The sequence below is a fragment of the Gigantopelta aegis genome, chromosome 5 (assembly GCF_016097555.1).
Source record: "Gigantopelta aegis isolate Gae_Host chromosome 5, Gae_host_genome, whole genome shotgun sequence".
Lineage (NCBI taxonomy): Eukaryota > Metazoa > Mollusca > Gastropoda > Neomphalida > Peltospiridae > Gigantopelta > Gigantopelta aegis.
Genome location: NC_054703.1, coordinates 4,700,417 through 4,724,138, shown reverse-complemented (window position 1 = coordinate 4,724,138; position 23,722 = coordinate 4,700,417). Strand labels below are relative to the sequence as shown.

At 38.1% G+C, this 23,722-nt stretch overlaps 1 long non-coding RNA gene across 1 annotated transcript; it reads left to right on the top strand.

Moving 5' to 3' along the window:
• Positions 1-1,812: 1,812 nt before the first annotated feature.
• LOC121373228 lies at positions 1,813-23,720 on the top strand. The gene is made up of 4 exons (XR_005958046.1): positions 1,813-1,854; positions 20,550-20,585; positions 21,669-21,781; positions 23,507-23,720. It is a non-coding gene; the product is annotated as an uncharacterized LOC121373228 (long non-coding RNA).
• The last annotated feature ends 2 nt before the right edge of the window (positions 23,721-23,722 follow it).

Sequence of the window (23,722 nt, the reverse complement as noted above, 5' to 3'; positions counted from 1 at the left end):
ATTATATTTGATTTCTGGCATTCTAGTATATAATAATAATAATCATTACTATTATTATTACTAATAATAAATAATTGTTTTCATTTATTATCGTATATATCAATAATAATAATAATAATAATAATAATAATAATAATGATTAATATTATTATATTGATGACTTTTAAAAGTCACATTTTCTTTGTGAAAGGAACAAAGGCTTGAAAATAGAAAGAAATGACATAGCAAAATATCAACTTTGGGACTGTTTAGTATTTATCATAATACAGGGGTGGATTATGCTTTAGGTGGGGTGGGGTGGGGGGTGGGGTGGGTCCGAAATTATAAATTTTACAGGTTATCTACGTGGTGGGGGTGGGTTTTTTTTTTAGCCTGATATAATCCGCCCGTTTAAATATTAAAATTAAGCAAATAATTTTGAAGCAGGACGGTTAGACCCCTTGTTAATAATGATATATATTAATATAGTGACACACACTAAACAGTCACAAAAGTGGATTATTAATTATTATTTCTGACGTGTTGTTCCATTTGCCCTTTTCTGGTTAGTCTCCCACCCCCCGCAAAATAATTCCTGGATCTACTCCTGAATACAGAATTATTTTCAAGGACGGTCTAAAGGCTAGGGCTAGCTCAGATTGACCGTGTGAATACACAGATCAGTGGCCGACTGACTCTCCTGCATCAGAATGCGATTGTGTAAAACAAAAATTCCACTGAAAAAAATAATCCACCCTATAGTGGTACAGACTGTTTAAATGCGAATTATAATTAAGCCGAATAAGAGATTTTCACTTCGTTGACAAAACCAAATAGAGGACCCCTTCCCCCTCTCTCCCATCTCTCCCAAAGTCGAGCAGTCGAGTAGTCGAGTATGCGAAAAGCACGTGCAATGGCACATGCGAAACAGACCACTGGCGGTGGCATGGTTTTATAAAGGTCCTCATGTCAAACTTGTGCCGATTCTTTTCTTTGTACAGTAAACTTTTTTTTGTTTTTCCAATCAATCAATCAAGCAAGCAATGGGGTGGACGGCTCTCACACTGAGGGGGGCGGGCAACATTACTGAATCGTCTTATGGGGCAAATACAAAGACACGTGTGCAGCGATTTTAGCGATTCTAGACTGGCGATCTAACAGGTCATACGGGCTCTTATTTTTGTAGGGGGCAGGGCAGACTGATTTTTGCCCGAATTAAACGAAAATGGAATTTTAAAAAACTACATTTTATTTATATGAGCCATATTTGTGAAAGACTGCGGCTGGTATTCGTACGAATGGCTAATTACACGTAGGCTTACAAATATAACGTGAGAGACAAGTGGACAAACACTTAAAATCGTAGTTTCAGTTTGTAAAATACGTGTCTTTACATTATATACATATTGTCATTACCTGTAGAAAACAAAAATAATACAAGAAAAATAGGTGGAACTACAACGATTAATATAATATTTTGTAGAGGATGACTGGCCATGGGACGAACAGTCTAGGGCTACTATGACATGGGCCCCGAGACATACAGAGTCGAATTATTATGAACTAGTGGTTAAAATGACGAATCAAGAGAGGTTTAAGAAGAAAAAAATAATAATTATTATTATCATCATCATCATCATCATCATCATCTATATTGTTATCATCATCATCATCATCATCATCTATATTGTTATTGTTATAAAGGGGGGGGGGGGGGGAGTGGGAGAAAAAGATGCCACCGTGTTCAACGTTTTTGAGTCTTGAGATAAACCCTGCGTTCATCGCCCCATCTAGCGGCAGTTACAACGTAAATACTTCCGTTTTGTGAGTGATCCGCAACTGGCGTATCAAGTGTGTCCCCTTTGAGGAGTTACAGTATGTCGTTTGTGGCATCACTTTTCATAAAACTAGTCATGCACAATCTATATATGTTTCCCTTACTCGTACTATAAAATTTCAAAGGATATAAAAAGAAAAACATCAAAAACTTCATCTCTCTTTTTAAACGTCTTCTTTTTTTCATGTCGTCTGTTCGTGTAAAGTTTTAATAGTGGTTATGTATCGCCGTCTAAAATAAAACCAAGACTATATACTGTTACAGTTATTTTACGTACAATTTCAAGAAACATGTATTATTTGTTTGTTAGAATATTTGTTTAATGAAATTTACATAGAAATGACTAAAAATTGAATATACCGACAGACTGATCGGTAACTACAGGTGATCCGGAAGTGATCCGGAACTGGCGCATCACCTGGCGGGAAATTCTTTCAGATCTTAAAAGCCACGTACAGCAAAACCAAACTAGCCGTCAAAATTAACAATCAAATAACTGACATGTTCCCATCTACAGTAGGAGTGAAACAGGGAGATAATTTAAGTCCCACTATGTTTAACATATACTCTTCAAAAGAAGAAACGCAAAACCACATTGTCGTAACATTTGGAGAATTGATTTAATTATTGAATGGTGAGTCCGATAATTACCAAATGTTGCAGGATTGTTCACAATTCACTCTAGTCCATTGTGAGTAAGTGATAGGACACACCACCAAGGTCAAGGTCATCTGGAGTCAATACCGGGTGTGGCCTCCGCGTGTGTTGACAACTGCCTGGCACCGCCTGCCCATTGAAGCAACCAGAGTACGGATGACGTCCCGGGGGATGGTGGCCCACTCGGCCTGCAAGGCTGCTGCCAGCTCGGGCAGGGTCTGGGGCTGTGGTTGTGGCTGTCGGAGGCGTCGGTCCAACTCGTCCCATAGATGCTCAATTGGGTTCAAATCCGGTGATATCGATGGCCAAGGAAGGACATTAATGTTGTTGTTCTGTAGGAAAGCCGTTGTGAGACGTGCTGTGTGAGGCCTGGCGTTGTCATGTTGGAACACTGCGTTGGCGTTGGCCATAACTGGAACGATGTGTGGCCGGAGGATCTGGTCAATGTAGCCCTGTGCATTCAGGTTGCCCTGCACGTGGACCAGGTCAGTTCTGCCAGTGCGTGAGATGGCTGCCCACACCATGACACTACCCCCGCCGAATCTGTCCACTTCCTGCACGCAGTTTGCCGCATAACGTTCACCACGACGCCTATACACGCGACATCTTCCATCATGACGTCGGAGCAGAAATCGGGACTCGTCACTGAACCACACCTGTCTCCATCGCAGTTGAGGCCATTGTCGATGAATCTGGCACCACTGCAGTCGGAGTCGACGGTGTTGTGATGTTAAGATGACACCTCGAACTGGACGTCTGGCACGAATTCCTACCTCACGTAGGCGGTTCCGTACGGTCTGGTCGGATATCCTGCGCAAACCTGGTATTGCTGCGGCTGTGGAGGTGGCAGTAGTCAATCGTTCCCGAAGGTGGCGTACCCGGATGTAGCGGTCCTGCCCGGGGGTAGTGACCCGTGGTCGACCGGATCTAGGGAGGTCACGTGTTGATCCATGTTGCTGGTAACGGTCCCACAGTCTGGAGATGGTGCTTGGGGACACATGGAATGCCCTGGCAACGGCCGTTCTGGATTCGCCTGCGTCTAGTCGGCCGATGGCATTGTTTCTCTGCGGTTCACTGAGACGTGGCATGTCCTGGATTGTCAACTGTCGGCCAGATACAGAGGCCAGGCAAGCGCACACCCTGCACTTTTATACTGTCGGTGTTCATGTTGCACGTGCAGACAACGCACGTGCAGTGGTGACATGGTTTGCACGTGGCTGCGTTTTTGCGAATATTCACATTTTGGAACTTTATTGTACAGTAGCTGCGTTTTATCGAATGTAACCGTGGGAATGTGTTTGGGACATGCAATGACCTTATATTCACAAAGCATGAACCGGTAGGAAACATAAAATCGGAGTTATAACCCATTTGTACCCTTTTGCGTTTCTTTTTTTGAAGAGTATATATTTAGCCGATATGACATTCTCCAGCGACTGCCACAAGCCCCACCTACTAAATGAAAGAGTGTCGCATTTATTATGGGCAGATGACCTAGTACTTTTATCAGAAACTCAACAAGGTCTACAAAAAGCGTTAGACGAACTCCACACTTATAGCCAACAATGGCACTTATCAGTCAACTTAAAAAAGACAAACTCCATGGTTATACAGAAAGGAAAACCAAAACATGTAGCATTTCAGTACGGCATGGAGCAAATCGAACAGACACACACATATATCTATTTGGGCTGTACCATTAACACCAATGGAAACTTGAGTACAACCAAAACAGATCTTGCTACTAAAGGACGTAAAACCCTATTCAGACTCCAAAAATCCTTTTCTGGATCACCTCCACCTCCCCAGATATATGACAAACTATTCGACACCCTAATCAAACCGATCCTTCTCTATAACTGTGAAATCTGGGGCATTGAACTAAATAATAAGATGAAAATACATGACCCTAATAAACTACTAGACATTTTAGAATCGGAACCATTCGAAAAAGTACATATAAAATTTTGCAAATTCAACTTACAGGTAGGAAGAAACACAACCAATATTGCATGTAAAAGTGAACTAGGCAGATACCCACTAATAAATGAAATAAATCAGAAAATTATAAGCTACTGGGCACATCTACAAAATCTACCTCAAGAACGCACACTTCTACTTGATGCTGCTCAATACAGCAAGCTACTTGATAACAATAACAAAAACAGCTTTCACAACTACACAACAAACATGCTTAAGAAAAACTGCATAGACATAACAACTATTGACACTACACCAAAAAAACAAGAAACTCTCAACAAACTAGTAACCGAAAAACTACAACACAACTACAGGCAATACTTTAAAAAAAATTAAAAGACTCCGAAAAAACTGTTATATTATAAACACATAGTACGACCATATCAACTTGCCCTATACCTCGAAACATTAAATAACTGTAACCTAAGAAGACATGTAACTAAAATTAGAATATGTGCACACCGCCTCGAAATCGAAAGAGGCAGGTATCACAATATTCTCAGAAAAGACCGACTCTGCAAGCTTTGCAAAGAGGCAGTGGAAGATGAGGCACATTTTCTCGTGGACTGCAAACAGCTAGAAACGAACAGAAGAAAATATTTTATTACACTCACACAAGAATTCCCAATATTCCAAACACTAAATAAATACGAAAAATGTTATTATATCATCAACTGCCCTAAAACACAACTCATTACAGTCGCACAACTCTGCTCAGATTTGGACACAGCACGAACTAGCCTTCTAACTAGACCCCCTGCCACTTAATAATATTTATTCATTTTAATTAACCAAATATTGAAGAACAGACAAAAGACAATAGAACCTGTTACACTACATGTACTTTATTAAACAAGAGTTGTAGTTTAGTTGTTGTTTTTTATGTTAGCGTTTAATTTTATGTACTTTATTTTTGCTGGTCAACCAGGCTATGTTTTTATTATACATATATGAACATGGAAATAAAGTTATTGTATTGTATTGTATTGTATTGTATTGTCCGAACCAAATTGTTAACAACTACACAAAATTACTCTCCTACCTTTAATGGCCGTTAGATTTCCTCCAAAGTTTGTCCAGACACAAATCGCAAAAAAACCACTACAAATATATAGATTCCACACACGAGACTGCAACGATGTCGCCGATATTGTCTTTGCTGAGATTGCATAGGGAAAAATACATGTAGTTTTCTGCCGTCTGCCATGTTGTTTCTTTATGGAATATTCTTCAAGAGGGGTGAAAGTCTCCAAAGTATGTGACACAATTAATATGAAATCGATGATCTCTAGTGGTATCATTAAAATAATAATAATAATTTTTAAAAATAATAATATAACGTCATCACGTTTGCTTTTATATCATAACATGTTATGACGTTGTTAGATTAAGTCCTATCCTTTCACCCCTCTTGAAGAATATTCCATAAAAAGTCAAAATGGCAGCTGATACAAAATTACATGCTTTTTTCCCTATGCGCTCTCAGCGAAGTCGATATAGATGACATGGTTAGCATCTGGTATGTGGAATCTGTGTCATTGTAATGGGGTTTTTCAAGATTTGTGTCTGGACAATTTTTGGAGGAAATCTAACGGCAAATAAAGGTAGGAGAGTAATTTTTCGTAGTTGTTAACAATTTGGTTCGGACAATAGGGTGTTTTGTTAAAAACGGTTTGATCTTGACAACGCATTATCGACAGTTAGGCCTACACGGCTACACTGCCTACAGTATTTATTTTTGAGCCGATTGTTTTCTATAGTCCGTCCCATCATTCTATAAAAATTTTGTGTGTGGTTTTTTTTTAATAACTTCAGTTTGGTTTGACGTAAGAAGAAAATTAAAAGTGTTTTGGAAATAACAAAAAACAAAACAAACTATTTTTGTGTGCAATAAAATGAACCGGCTCAGAAGTAAATTCCATAGTACAGGTGATGCGCCAATCTGATTAAAATGAGCTCTACTGGTCTACCAAGGGATCTTTTATATGCACCATCCCAACGAGAAATAGCCCAAATGGGTCCACCTATGGGGATCGATCCTAGACCGACCGCGCATCTGGCGGGCGCTTTACCACTGAGCTACGCCCCGCCCCGGCCGGGTTAGGCGACAGCTCAACTGCAATATATAATTTATATACATATACCAGTGATAGAAATAAGCAGAACATTTTACTCGTCCACAGGACAAGTACATCTAGAAATCTACTTGTCCATCAATATTTTTACTTGTCCAAACAAGTTGTTAGTTTTATTCAAAAGTAACAACAATGTTTTTGATTGTTCGAAATGAAACAACATTATACATTTTTACTTGTCCACTAGACAACCACTAAGGTACATTTTGCTTGTCCCAGCAGGTTATCACTTGTCAGGACAAACGGATAAGTGATTATTTCAAGCACTGTTATAATGCATGTATATCGCAAGGAGTTTAATAAAAAATTTTTTAAACTAAACCAATCATCAATGTTACATTACAAATTATTTATTTTATAAAATAAAACATGTTTTAATGCATTGTTTTTTGTTTAACGACACCACTAGAGCACATTGATTAATTAATCATCAGTTATTGGATGTCAAATGTGGTAATTCTGATATGTTGTCATCAGAGGAAACCCACTACATTTTTTCTAATCCAGCAAGGGATCTTTTATATATGTGCACTTTCCCACAGACAGGAAAGCACATGCCATGGCCTCTAACCAGTTGTGCACTGGTTAGGTGCAAAGAGATTCAAACCTGCTGTAAAGACATTTTTATTTAAATGTGTGTGTGTGTGTGTGTGTGTGTGTGTGTGTGTGTGTGTGTGTATATATATGGGCAATTCCATGACGAAGCGGACAAAGACTTAAAATTTAAATATTAATTATTTTAATGAATGAATGTGTTTTGTGATCAACAATATGCTGAAGTTCTTGGATAAAAAACAAACAAATTGTCATTGAGGTTGTTGCTAAAAAGATATCATATGCTGAATATTTGCCTATTATTTGCCTATTATTTTGACAAATAAATAAAATAAAAGCATATTTTTTAAGGTCACAATACATAAATTATGCTTTATAAAATCAAATACAGGTTGCATATATGTAATAGCATATCTAATACCTACATGTTACACCCATTGCAGTTACATAATATGATATGTTATGCTTGTAATTCTTGGTCAAATAGACCACCTGGCACAATGTAACGCGAGTAACCGAAATAGCTATTTTTTCCTCTCTATCATTTATTTCTTGTTTCTAACAAACGACACTTGATATTTTCCTACACTAATACATACTACAGGTAATGAAACCACACATTTTTCACAATAGTGACATGAAACATGACACGGATACATCAAAAATTGTAACGCGAGTGTCACGGGGATTCTATAATACCCGTAACTGAATAAAAAACGATTATCCAAATATTTCTCCTAACTATATCTATTAGATCTCTGTAATGGGCGGTATATACCCGCGTTGGCTCGCCTCTAGGTATGATCAGAGATACGATCTTATATAAAGTATATGTAATATAGCACGTTTAGTTCACTAGAAAACACAACAAAAACACAATACACTTTGGAATCTGTATTAACCTACGCTGACAAATGTACTGCCGCAGTAGTTAATTAATAACAACAAATAATGACAACCCAGAACAGATCACTTAATTAGTTAATCTCTAGGTGTCTAGTTTACACAATATGCGAATCACTTCACCGTGACACAACACCCACACGTGTAATAATTGAGAAACGCTTCCAGGGGAACTTAATTAATAAAGGAATTACAACACTATTCCTAACTGGTTAATTTTTAATTAACCCTTAACTACTCATTCAGTAACCTTGTAACACAGAATTAATACTGGTACCTATCACAATAAAGACAATAACCTACAGTTTACCTAGGTCTTCTATGATGACTGGCTAAGCTTTATATTAGCAAATACTCGTATAATGTTAGAACAAAAAGTCTACGATTTACTTCGTCAGATGACCGAAGACACTGTCTAAAGAATATTGGTATAATACAGTATTAAAATATTTAAAAGTCACATCAATCACATCAAGGTTATACAACAGAGCAGAAATAAAATATTTACCAAAGTCCAACCGGACTAACGTTCCCCCGGGATACCTTCCTATCGTTCTGTCCTTTTTGCTTCTCCTCATAACTCTAAAATTATAGCTATTTATTATAAAAATCGGAATATCGCCTGGGGGTACAAGGCGGTCCTCCCCCTGTCATCTGATATTCCACCTCTCCCAGAGTCGGTATATTTTCTTAGATCGCCAGACTGGATGTCGCCAATCACGGTTGTAAAAACCGCACTCGCGGAGGTATTACGTAACTACTGGCCACATGGCTCCGCACCTGGGCTGGGTGTATTAGACGACCGTCGCGCAGAAGTATTACGTAACAAGTTGCCCACCTAGCTAAGTGCATTTGGAACTGCACACGGCCTTCTAAAACAATTAATATCGCCACAGGCGAAAAGAGATTAAGAGCATGTACCGTCACACACCCCCACCTGAAAAAGGATATTTCCTCTACTCTAGGAATAGGGAAATATACTACATTAAAACAAAAAGGTGCGTTAACCGACGCATACGGGCATTTATAACACATGTAATAATAAGGTGACTACCAGTAATCACACTGAGTCTCCGAGTCCCTGGTATACAAATAAAATATTTAAAAACAAAACAGAAATCAAGAATGTCATCACATTATCATAACGTTCAACTTCGGGACAGGGCATCAGCGATTACATTGGATGTGCCCTTGATATGTTCAATGGTAATTGGGTATTCTTGCAGAAGAAGACTCCATCTCAAAACTCTCTGGTTGGAGGCTTTCATTAGGATGGTCCAGTCCGTCTTCGTCTTCTTGGAACAGCACAGCTCCAGCACCCCCGTCACTGGCATCCACAGCTAGCTTGAACGGCATTCGGTAGTCTAGTGCTGCCATCACGGGAGACGAGTAGCGCATCTGCTTGGGACGGTTGAATGACTTCTCGCATTCAAATGACCACTGGAACTTCGTTTCTTTCTTTTTCAGTGTCGCATGTTTTCCAGGTTTTCTCCGATAGGCATGCTGTCGAATCGGTGTAGCGTTGGGTTCCAAGCGCACATCCTGGCTTAAGGTGTTGGTAACCGTTGGAAGGTCCTGACAAATGGAAACATTGTCTTGTTTCAACGTAGTCAGCTTTGCTCGCTGGGGGTTCAAGTCTGCGAGAATCTGGCTGTTGGTCAACTTGACCTCTGCAGTCTTGACGTCATCACAGGAAATTGAGTGACTCTCAGTTTGGACCGGTAACTCTGGAACTATCGGCAGTCTGTCAAAATAACCTTTTAGCAAATTGATGTGACAATACCTACTTTTTCTAACCCTATCAGGAGTGTTTATTACATACCCTGTCTCATTAACCCGTTTGTGCACAACATAGGGACCGAAATACCTGTTCTGCACAGAACCCCGTTTAATGGGAAGGTACAGCAGCACTTTATCCCCTGGTTTAAATTCCCGACTCTTGGCCTTCCTATCAAACACTGATTTTATTTTGCTCTGAGCATGGCTCAGTTGCTTCCTAGCTAGTTCGGTCGCCGGCAACCTCCTATCCCTAACTCTTTTATTCATCAATACTCTCTCAGTTAACAATGTAGAGCGAACTGCCAACAATTTTGGATCAGCCCCCTGCTCTAGAATTAACTCTTGTCTATTACAAGGTAAATCCCCTCTATCAAACACAACTGGTTCAATTCCCCTCTGCGGGAGATCAACAGGTTCCACCACATTTAATTCCTCAGTTGACTTATCTACCAAGTTACTGATAACTTCATCCACTCCAATTTCATGGCTCACACACGTATCAGACAAACCACAAATATCCTCTAGGTCCCGTGCTAACCTACTGGCCATAGCCCTAGTCTTTACACACACAGGATATCTAATCTCATCACCCTCACTCTCTCCTACTCGTAAAGGGTTGTCTTTAATTAACAACTGGTCACATTTCGGCTGACAACACTGACTAGTCAAATCATTGCCCAACAAAACTCCTATGTTTTCAACGGGCAAGTCCTTCACAACACCCATAATGACTGGTCCCGTCACAAACTTCGAACACAAGAAAACGTTATGTAACCGAACAACCATTTTTTCTCCAGTAACCGAGGTTAAGGCCAAACTACGTCCTATGTTTGAATTTTCAATACCAGCTAAACACTCTTGCGTGATCAAACTCTGACTACACCCGGTATCTCTATAGACTGATATAGCCTTAGGACTCAATTCTTGTTTCACATCACAAACCATACCAGTGGACACATACGGGTTTACTTTCTCTACCATGGGACTAACCATTAACTCTCTCGCTAACGGAGCTGACCTCACTAAACCGACCACGTGCGCATTATCGAGTTTCCTTTTAAAACAGTCCCCGACAAGATGGTTATCCTTTTTACAGTAGCTGCAATGTGGACGAAAAGTTCGTGCATTGGCTGATAACGCAGGTTTATCCTTACTTTGCCCACCAGGTGCATTCTTTGCCTGACTAGCTGACCAACTAGATGACTCTCCCCGATAGTTACTTTCCCGGGAAAAACCTGGCTGAAATTTCTTCTTATCACCCTGTTGTAAAGAGCTACCCTGTACTGCCTGAGCTTTGTGTATTAACACGTAATCATCTGCCACTATGCCTGCCTCCTCTATCTTTTTGACTTCACGATCCTCTAAGTGAATACGTAAGCTAACTGGTAATCCATTTTTAATGTCCTGTAAGATCAACAACTCCCGTAACTCGGTATATGACTCTACCTGATGAGACACCACCCATTTATCAAACATCCCTGCCTTCTTAGCCACAAACTCACTATAAGACTGACCCTGCGTTTTCCTCAACTCGCTATACCGTAAACGATAATCCTCAGGTCGTAATTCATACGCCCTCAACACTACCGCCTTAACTAGGTCGTACTGACTTGCTCGCTCATCACTCATTGAATTATAAGCTACACTAGCCTTCCCCTTAAACTTAGACACGGCTAACAATGTCCACTTAGACTGCGGCCAATTTAGCTGCTTAGCGGCCCGTTCAAAAAGTTGGAAGAACATATCTACCTCCTGGTCATCAAATACCGGCACTGATCTATAAGCCTCCGACATGTTAAACCCATTTCCGGCTTCTCGTCTGACTTCTTCAGTATTCAACTTTAACTCATGTTCCACTTTTAATTTTACTAACTGGAATTCTCTATCCCTATCTCTCTCTCTCTCTCTCTCTCTCTCTCTCTCTCTCTCTCTCTCTCTCTCTCTCTCTCTCTCTCTCTCTCTATCTTCTCTATCTCTACCTCTCTCTTCCCTATCTCTATCTTCTTTTTCTCTCTCTCTCTTCTCTCTCTCTATCTAATGCACGTTCCTCTTTTTCGTACTCAAGCTTTTTAAAAGCTAATTGTTGTTCCACACTTAACTCATTTATCTCTATCTCTGGAACAATCTCACTGTCTTCCATAACAGGACTATCACCAAAAACTTCCTGGATAATAATTGTCATTATATCACCTAAGGTTTTAGCTGATGTTAAATCATTTCTCGCTCACCCGCGATTTCAACTAACTCGGCCTTACGTGCTCGCTTAATCTCCACTACACTGAGCGTAGGCCTATCCAGCAAATTCTTATCCATGTTTAGATATGACGCACTTATTATTAATTAATTTTCTAGTGAACAACGTTGCTACTTCTGGTTATTTGTAAAAATAATTTATAAAGCCCCCATTTACAAACAATACTTTTTTAAATATGCATGTCCCGTTTCAGATCCCGGATCTCTGTAACGGGCGGTATATACCCGCGTTGGCTCGTCTCTAGGTATGATCAGAGATACGATCTTATATAAAGTATATGTAATATAGCACGTTTAGTTCACTAGAAAACACAACAAAAACACAATACACTTTGGAATCTGTATTAACCTACGCTGACAAATGTACTGCCGCAGTAGTTAATTAATAACAACAAATAATGACAACCCAGAACTGATCACTTAATTAGTTAATCTCTAGGTGTCTAGTTTACACAATATGCGAATCACTTCACCGTGACACAACACCCACACGTGTAATAATTGAGAAACGCTTCCAGGGGAACTTAATTAATAAAGGAATTACAACACTATTCCTAACTGGTTAGTTTTTAATTAACCCTTAACTACTCATTCAGTAACCTTGTAACACAGAATTAATACTGGTACCTATCACAATAAAGACAATAACCTACAGTTTACCTAGGTCTTCTAGGATAACTGGCTAAGCTTTATATTACCAAATACTCGTATAATGTTAGAACAAAAAGTCTACGATTTACTTCGTCAGATGACCGAAGACACTGTCTAAAGAATATTGGTATAATACAGTATTAAAATATTTAAAAGTCACATCAGTCACATCAAGGTTATACAACAGAGCAGAAATAAAATATTTACCAAAGTCCAACCAGACTAACGTTCCCCCGGGATACCTTCCTATCGTTCTGTCCTTTTTGCTTCTCCTCATAACTCTAAAATTCTAGCTATTTATTATAAAAATCGGAATATCGCCTGGGGGTACAAGGCGGTCCTCCCCCTATCATCTGATATTTCACCTCTCCCAGAGTCGGTATATTTTCTTAAATCGCCAGACTGGCTGTCGCCAATCACGGTTGTAAAAACCGCACTCGCGGAGGTATTACGTAACTACTGGCCACATGGCTCCGCACCTGGGCTGGGTGTGTATTAGACGACCGTCGCGCAGAAGTATTACGTAACAAGTTGCCCACCTAGCTAAGTGCATTTGGAACTGCACACGGCCTTCTAAAACAATTAATATCGCCACAGGCGAAAAGAGATTAAGAGCATGTACCGTCACACACCCCCACCTCAAAAAGGATATTTCCTCTACTCTACCCTTATCGCCTACTGTCAACGATTTAGCGGAGTACTTTCTGGCGTTGGTCCAAGAAAGGAAACTTAAAGTCACGACAGTGAAAAGTCACAGAGCTGCGATTTTCACTACTCTTAAACAGTGTGGATGTCGTGACTTTTCTACGAACTTGGTGTTGCATGATTTACTTAAATCGTTGCAATCCACAGTTGAACGACCTTCCATTATTCCGAAATGGAATGTCTTTCTGGTTTTACATGCCCTTAAAGGTGTGCCTTATGAGCCGTTGAGGTTTGCTAGTCTTCGTGCCTTGACGTGGAAGACTCTGTTTCTGGTTTCACTGGCGGCTTGTCGTCGGATCAGTGAGATACATGCTTTTTTGCATGACTTGGTTGCTTACAATTCGGACGGGTCTTTCACTTTACGTACCGACCCTATCTTTGTTGCTAAAAACCAGTCTCCGGGGGAAGAGTTTCCACCTACTGTCATTCACAGTTTATCTCGTACACTGTCATCTAATAACTCGGATAGACTTCTTTGCCCGGTGAGAGCATTGAAGTATTATTTGGAGCGTACGAAAAACCGGCGGCAGGGTAAAAAGTGATTGTTTATTTCTTATACCATTAGGCCTGGTGATGTCACAAAAAATGCTTTGTCTCGATGGATAGCAGCTACCATCAAGCTAGCATATGAGATGGCGGGTGATCATGTGTTATGGAATTTCTCTGTTAAACCACATGAGATCCGAGCCATTTCTGCTTCCCTGAATTTTCATGACTCTTTAGATATTATAAAGGTCATGAATGCAGGGGTTTGGAAAGGACGGCACACTTTTGACCGTTTCTATTTCCGGGATATGGTGGTTGGTCCTGACGGTACGCGTAGGATCCAGACAGTCATTGCGGCTCAACACGTCGTGTCTGTGCGCAGGGCAACGGAAAGGGGTCGACCTCTTTTCCGTCCGACTGCCATCGATTCACGCTTCGGACATGTTTAACACTCCACCCTTTTCTGAGGGATGGGGTTTTTTGTAGTGTTGTCTACCGTTTCCTCTCCCTGGGGAGATGTTTTTCCTCCCTTTCATGGGGATGAGTTTTTCTTTTGGGAAGCCCCTTTTTATTCCCAAAAGTTTTTTGACTCCTTGTTACCGTATGTCGTGATTCATCCTATCTCCATGTCATTACTTCAAAGGAGCTTTTTGGGTACGGGTAAGTCCTCTATTTTCTTATCTCCGCCCATTAATGTTGAATTCACGTGCTCTAACGGTGTCATTGCACGTCCGTTATAGCATATTTGTTGTGCTAGCACAGTAAGTTGAATAAGACTATTAGAAAATTTGTTTCTAATTTTCATTATTATTCATACTTACCTAGTGCTAGCACAACAAAATATACCTCCCACCTACCCCTATGAGGCTTTCCCTCGGTGGGTTTGGGTGGACTTTGAACCGAGAATGAAGTTACAGGTAGCCCGTGCAAGGATAGCATTGCGCATATCCGGCAAGGGAGAGAATTCTGCAGTGTGTAGGTATGACTCAGGTTGAATAGCATTATTGTTGTGCTAGCACTAGGTAAGTATGAATAATAATGAAAATTAGAAACAAATTTTCTAATTTTATTCGCAGTAAAATATTTCAAAACGAAACAAATTACTTTAAGCACTCTTCAAACTGGAAAATAGTGCGTGCGTATTAATTTCGCGATATAAGGTTGGACGCGAACGACGCGAAATTGATTTTTTTCAGGGTTTACAGTATATATATATATATATATGTATATATATATATATATATATATATATATATATATATATATATATATATATGTATATGTATATGTATATGTATATGTACAGTGCTGTCCGGTGTATCGGCGCACCTAAGCTTTCAAGGACCATTTTCTATGTGAACATTGTGAAATAAAATGCGTCTCTCACCAATGAAGAAGTGCATAATCTGAAATACACTACAAACTGTTTTATGTCTGTAGTGAATAAACATTTTAAAATGGTGCATAAATATAGGCACCCCCTTGTATCCAAAACGATTTGCATGTCCGGTGATTCGGCGCAGTAGATGTAGATCGTGACCCCGCTATTTATAAACCGCCCATGACCTCACTTTTAGCCCATAAACGCTACATTATTGTCCCAGAATTATTTTAGTACTTTTTTGTTTTGTCTTGTTAAAAATATTACTATGAAAATGAATGATCACATATGACCCATCTCATGATCAGCTTCGGAATCGTTTTCTTGAGTGGCACAGTACTGCAGATGCATACATGTTCATTGTCATGCATGGCTAAGATGCCTACATGGATTTTATTTTTCTCGGGTAGATTGTGCACACATGTGGATCTTATTTCGCTTTTATTTTTATAACAATGTGACAATTGTGAAATGGAATGACTGTCAATTAAGGTGTAAAATTTTCGTTTTGTTTGCATTTGCCTCTGTTCTTTTTCGGTTTAAATAAAAAAATAACCCAACAAAAATAATTACATTTATACTGTTTACTATAATTTTTAAAATGCGGGAAAGATGTTTTTAGACTGGTTTTAACATTCTTAATATCAATAAGGATGACCTACTTATAACGTTTATAAACACGAAAACAGGTGAATGATTTATTTTGAAATTATTATATAATTATTGATAATTCTAAAAAAAAAAAAAATTGCACCCGTAAAAATAAATATGTTGATACTTGATTAACCACTGTAAAAGGAATTGAACTTTAATTCGTTAAAAACTCCGACAACATGACAACTTCCTAAGCATACTCATGCAAAATACCAAGTGCGCCGAATCACCGGACGCGCCGATACACCGGACACGGTTGTATATGTATATGTGTATCATATGTATATATGTATGTATATATATATATATATGTGTATGTATGTATGTATGTATTTGTAAAATTATTACTATAATGTATATTAAACATTAGCCAAGATAGTCAACTTCACAAGATAGCTCCTGTTTTGGTTAACAATTTTAGTGTGTGTGTGTGTGTGTGTGTGTGTGTGTGTGTGTGTGTGTGTGTGTGTGTGTGTGTGAAATAGGTAGTGTATCCAATAAATTAATGTGATATTATAAAAATATAATACTTTTTTTCTTTGTGTGTGTGTGTGTGAACTTTCATTTGGCTAAAGTTGTTTATTTATTTGGACGGTGTTTTACGAGAAATAGGCCGATGGGTGATGTATAACAAGTAGGCGAATGGGTGATGTATAAGAAATAGGCCGATGGGTAATGTATAACAAGTAGGCGAATGGGTAATGTATAAGAAATAGACCAATGGGTGATGTATAACAAGTAGGCGAATGGGTAATGTATAAGAAATAGACCAATGGGTGATGTATAACAAGTAGGCGAATGGGTGATGTATAAGAAATAGGCCAATGGGTAATGTATAAGAAATAGGCCAATGGTTAACGTACGAGAAATAGGCCAATGGGTAATGTATAAGAAATAGGCCAACGGGTAATGTATAATAAATAGGCCAATGGGTAATGTATAAGAAATAGGCCAATGGGTAATGTATAAGAAATAGGCCAATGGGTAATGTATAAGAAATAGGCCAGTGGGTAATGTACGAGAAATAGGCCAATGGTTAACGTACGAGAAATAGGCCAATGGGTAATGTATAAGAAATAGGCCAACGGGTAATGTATAATAAATAGGCCAATGGGTAATGTATAAGAAATAGGTCAGTGGGTGATGTATAATAAATAGGCCAACGGGTAATGTATAATAAATAGGCCAATGGGTAATGTATAATAAATAGGCCAATGGGTAATGTATTAGAAATAGACCAATGGGTAATGTATAAGAAATAGACCAATGGGTGATGTACAAGAAATAGACCAATGGGTGATGTATAAGAAATAGACCAATGGGTGATGTACAAGAAATAGGTCAGTGGGTGATGTATAAGAAATAGGTCAGTGGGTGATGTATAAGAAATAGGCCAGTGGGTGTTGTATAAGAAATAGGTCAATGGGTGATGTATAAGAAATAGGCCAGTGGGTGATGTATAAGAAATAGGCCAGTGGGTGATGTATAAGAAATAGGCCAGTGGGTGATGTATAATAAATAGGCCAGTGGGTGATGTATAAGAAATAGGTCAGTGGGTGATGTATAAGAAATAGGTCAGTGGGTGATGTATAAGAAATAGGTCAGTGGGTAATGTATAAGAAATAGACCGATGGGTGAAGTATAAGAAATAGACCGATGGGTGATGTATAAGAAATAGACCGATGGGTGATGTATAAGAAATAGACCGATGGGTGATGTATAAGAAATAGGTCAGTGGGTGATGTATAAGAAATAGGCCAATGGGTAATGTATAAGAAATAGGCCAGTGGGTGATGTATAAGAAATAGGTCAGTGGGTGATGTATAAGAAATAGGTCAGTGGGTAATGTATAAGAAATAGGCCAACGGGTAATGTACAAGAAATAGGTCAATGGGTGATGTGCGAGTAATAGGCCAGTGGGTGATGTACAAGAAATAGGCCAGTGGGTGATGTATGAGAGATAGGCCAATGAGTACAAGAAATAGGCCAGTGGGTGATGTATGAGAGATAGACCAATTGGTGATGTACAAGAAATAGGTCAATGGGTGATGTGCGAGTAATAGGCCAGTGGGTGATGTACGAGAAATAGGCCAGTGGGTGATGTACAAGAAATAGGCCAATGGGTGATGTAGGAGAAATAGGCCAGTGGGTGATGTACGAGAAATAGGCCAGTGGGTGATGTATGAGAGATAGGCCAATGGGTACGAGAAATAGGCCAGTGGGTGATGTACGAGAAATAGGCCAATGAGTAATGTAGGAGAAATAGGCCAGTTGGTAATGTACGAGAAATAGGTCAATGGGTGATGTACAAGAAATAGGCCAATGGGTGATGTAGGAGAAATAGGCCAGTGGGTGATGTAGGAGAGATAGACCAGTAGGTGATGTATGAGAGATAGGCAAATGGGTACGAGAAATAGGCCAGTGGGTGATGTACGAGAAATAGGCCAATGGGTGATGTAAGAGAAATAGGCCAGTGGGTGATGTACGAGAAATAGGCCAATGGGTGATGTACGAGAAATAGGCCAATGGGTGATGCGCATATATAGTAGTTTTGTGTGCTAATCTTGTTATCCATCAAACAAAATAGAATGGATTTTTCTTGTGTGTGTCATACTAATATGCTGTCACCCTGGAGACAATTCATAAACCTTGAGACTATCTTGCAAAACCAGTACAACACACATACTTATAGGTTTAATATATATTTATTTTGAATTGTAAACTGATGGAGAGTGTGTTGGAATTGGCGAAGTCAACGATTCAAGGGTCTACAGTTAGATTGTAGCCAGGTGTTTTTTTTCTTCAAGAAATACCAAATTTACCCTTAGTTCCGTAGAAAAATGATTCAGTTTACAATGGACATAATCATATGGAGTTTTTAGATGTGCCGGTGTTATTAATAATAATAATAATAATAATAATAATAATAATAATAAATTCTTTATTTAGTGAGGGTAACACAGTTAGCAAAAGCTAATCTTCCCTGAGGCCCTCAGGTACAAACAATACAGAATTACAATACATACATTTATGAACAAATAGAAAATACATATATTATGGCAATAAACATATGTACAAATGATATTATTTTAGAAAATATTTCTTGAGTCTATATTTAAAAACAGCAGTATTTGGCGATGCTCGGATAGCTTTAGGTAATTGATTCCAAAGTACTGGTCCAGAGTAACTGAAAGCATGTTTAAATAAAGACATTTTAGGTTTTGGAATTAATAGATTTCTATCCTCTACATTTCGAAGGTTGTAGGGATTGTTTTCTCCAACATATATTAATAAGTTTGAAAGATAGTTTGGGGCTTTATTGTATAGACATTTATAAATTTGTAAACATTTGTGATAGTGGATTCGTGTTTCCATTGTCATCCATTTTAACTGTTTGAATAGTGGGGCAGATGAAGTAATAGGATCTACATCTAATATCATCCTTGCAGCTCTCTTTTGCAGTTTTGTAAACGTTCTAATCCATCCTGATTACAGTTTCCCCAAATTACACAGCAGTAATCGATAAGTGGTAAAATATACCCATTGTAGAAAAGTTTCTTGCATCTAAATTTAAATACCTAATGATTTTCGATAACAGATACAGACATTTAGAGATCAAGGAACACAAATGTTTAACCTGATTTGTCCATTTTAAATTATTATCAACTTTAATTCCTATACGTTTTTCACAATCAGTGTGTTGCAGACATTCTGAATTTATTATAAGAGAAATATCACTTTGGATTGTAACTTTTTGTCTTGTTCCCATAGTCATATATTTGGTCTTTTTTGTGATGAGCATTTTATTATAGGAACACCATTTCTCTACACTATTCAGATCTTGCTGTAGTTTATCTTGAATTTGAGTATTGTCTATTTGATGCCCATAAATGTTTAATTTTTTACTTCTAAGCTAATGCTTTCGGTCACAAATGACATTTGCGGGATCAAATTGACAATAACACGCTCAAATCTAAAATCACCTTAATGATATGGTTATCTCTATAATGTCCTAATACTAGGGTTGGTAACTTTAAAGGTGCTAGGTCAGAGTTGAAACTACAGGTACGATATCTTGTTATTTTTACATTTATTTATAATAAATAACTACAAATAATTGATTCTATGCATACTTTTTCCATAATCAACGCTAGAATAATAATTTTTAAAAGTCTTGTAACTGGACGACGAGTGGTTTCCCGACTGGAATACGTTGTGGCTAAATATTTCATAGCCATCATTTGTGTTGCTTTTGTCACTTGACCACAAAGAGTTCTGGGTAAACTTAGTGTACTGAATGTGTGCGCATAAAACAGTGATGTCACTAGTTAATGCGTGTAACACACTCTCAAGATTCCACCCTGAAATAACAAAAACAAATCACCCAATAAATTGAATTATTTAGTTGTAAATTTTCAGTCTTGTAGCTGATGGTATAAACTTTATGTTTCAAAGCAAAAATTTATAATTAATAATAATAACATTTCAATTTTGACATAGCACCTTTAAAACAATTAACATCATGTTTATTTTGCAATCGCAGATTATATCGTATATATTTTTACATGAATGTTTTTTATTTTTTGTTTTGTAGAAATAGAAATTGTCGCAATAAAATCGACCAGCCCAGGTATGATAATAGTTGTGTTATTTTCTACCTCTTTTGCTTTATAATGTTTGATATAAAATCACTCAGTCCAGATATAATAATATTTGTTATTTTAGACCTTAAATATGCCTGTGTTTATAACAAAATCAATTAAAATCACCCAGTCCAGATTAATAATATTTGTTATTTTAGACCTTAAATGTGCCTGTGTTTACAACAAAATCAATTAAAATCACTCAGTCCAGATTAATAATATTTGTTATTTTAGACCTTAAATATGCCTGTGTTTATAACAAAATCAAATAAAATCACTCAGTACAGATTAATAATATTTGTTATTTTAGACCTTAAATATGCCTGTGTTTACAACAAAATCAAATAAAATCACTCAGTCCAGATTAATAATATTTGTTATTTTAGACCTTAAATATGCCTGTGTTTATAACAAAATCAAATAAAATCACTGTCCAGATATAATAATATTTATTATTTTAGATCTTAAATATGCCTGTGTTTACAACAAAATCAAATAAAATGAAATGTACTTGTCCACTAACAATATTCAAACTTGTTTCACATATAGTCAGATGGGTGTTATCTCTCTAACCTGTTTAAAGTGAACAGTAGTTCATTTATAGACCTAGCAGCTCAAATAGAAATCCACCTGCTAAACCCACCCAAAATATTGCAAGTAATTTTAGTCAGAAAAAAAATCAATCTTGTGAGTGTTTATCATGTATCTTTTAGATTACTATTGAGAAAATAATACTATGTATATTGTTCCTGATGATTTTTGGTCGAATTGTCTGTACAACGGTAGTAAACTTATTAAATGGTTTAAAATTATTAAATTGTTTAAAATTGATAATACTAAGCATTTACGAAATTTTGGAAAATATTTATACGGTGCCATAAATGTGAGAAATACTTATATTTAGATCAACTTATATTGTCTGCATTCTCCTAATATTTGTATATTTTGTTTTACTCTTTGTCATATTTGTTCACCATGATGTAATGTATTTATTGCTGAACCAATGAGCTGTCTAGCTTACGGTCAATAAAAGAATTTTTTTACTATGTTAAATGATTGTTCTCTTTCAGGGTCATCATCAAGTCTGTACATAATTACAGGAGCAGTGATTGTGGGCCTTTTCGGAGTTGTCGTGATGTACCACCCCTTTCAGCATTAGATGGTCGTGGTCTGCTTTCTTCAGGTAATCAGTGGTTGGAACTGCCCACGTTGTGGGTCACAGCTACAACTTCGTTCATTCACTGTGGCACTTAATCGTACTTGTGGCACCTTTGCTTTGGTTACAAAATTTTTTAATTGAAATACTACTGATTACATTACAGTCTGCACAAGTTCGTAGTAGTGTGTCTATATCGGTTCTCCCACGGTGGGGATCCCCATGGGGAGAGCTTCCCTGGAGTGGGGACCGCCTGTCCCCGGGTGAGTCCAGCAGGGAGGCTTGCTTGAAGCTGCCATCGGTGTCTGTGGCGACGGCTTGTATTTAAAGTTGCCACGGTCAGGGGTCCGTCTACCTTTGCATAACGTCTCTCTATCTCTTCAGAGTGACACATATTTATCTGGTCACCAGTCTTGCGTTGGTGACAGGTATCTCATTTGGTTTATTAATTCTGGTTATTCAATTGTCACAGTGTCACACTGACAGTAGCAGTGACAATGTATCTCAGGTACCAACTTTTGCATGCACCATATACTTGGGGAAACTCTTCAATCGGTAGCGTATTGTGGAATAATATCAAATATCACCAGCAGATCGTGGTCCTCTGTTACAGATGGGCTGTCTTCACCTTGCTGCCGCCAGTATTTGTAGCATGTGTCTAATGAACCATTTTTAATGACTAAATTAAAGAGATTTTCCTCAGCTGAATGCCATTAATTGTAGCATGTTTCCAGTAGACTAAAGCTAATTATATTAAAGAGATTAATTGTCCTCGGCTGTGTGCCGTTCATTCGTGTTCAACCAATCTGTCTTCTTTCTTGTTTTTTTCATCTTTTTTTTCCTTCACTTTCTATCCAATGTCCAAAGATTGCTATACTAAAGGCAATGGTATGTGCTTTCCTCTGTGTGTGTGTGTATGTGTATCTTTGTGTGTGTGTGTATCTTTGTGTATGTGTGTATCTTTGTGTATGTGTGTGTGTGTGTGTGTGGGTGTGTGTGTTTTGTCCATGCAACTCGTGAGATATTTTGGGCTGTGTTGGTACATAATTTGTACAACAACACACCATTCAACATTTGGGACATTTTGGGCTGAGGGACGGGTTTCATTACTATTTTTCTGCCAAAATGTTGTACAACTGGCTCGGCAGATTTCAGACAAATGAATAAAAAAGGCAGTAATAAAACCAGATATGTTTGATGCTATCCTGACCGCTGCGAAACAGCCATTGTCTGAAGCGGGTTCTAAGCTTGCCCTACCTAACATTACCAAATACAAGTTCACCTCTTTAGATAAATTCATCTATTCTGTAATTGATACATTATATATAATATAGATGGTATTGTTTACAACAGCACCATTTGGCGTCACGAAAACCCAGTAGCGTCTTGTTTGTCTTCACTAAATTCGCTAAAAAAAACAACCAGTAGCGTCTTGTTTGTCCTCGCTAAATTCGCTTAAAAAACGAGTAGCGTCTTGTTTGTCCTCGCTAAATTCGCTTAAAAAAACGAGTAGCGTCTTGTTTGTCCTCGCTAAATTCGCTAAAAAAAAACCCAGTAGCGTCTTGTTTGTCCTCGCTAAATTCGCTAAAAAAAAACCAGTAGCGTCTTGTTTGTTCTCGCTAAATTCGCTTTAAAAAACGAGTAGCGTCTTGTTTGTCCTCACTAAATTCGCTAAAAACAAAATTCATTGCCACTAACATTTTCTGACTTACACTGATTATTGCTGTCTTCTTTTGTTTTGCCTTTTATTAGGTCACGATCGACACGAATGACAGACAGTACAGCACATAGAGTGAACAACAGGGACTGAATGAATTTATTGCTGGAGTACACGGTTCAAACATACCGTATATCATTCCCAGCATGGGAAGAGAGGCAGTCTGCATGAAAACATTGTGATATATGTTAATGATTGTACAAGTGTCACTTTACCACCTACCACAAATTGATATTTTTCTTTGAAATCAT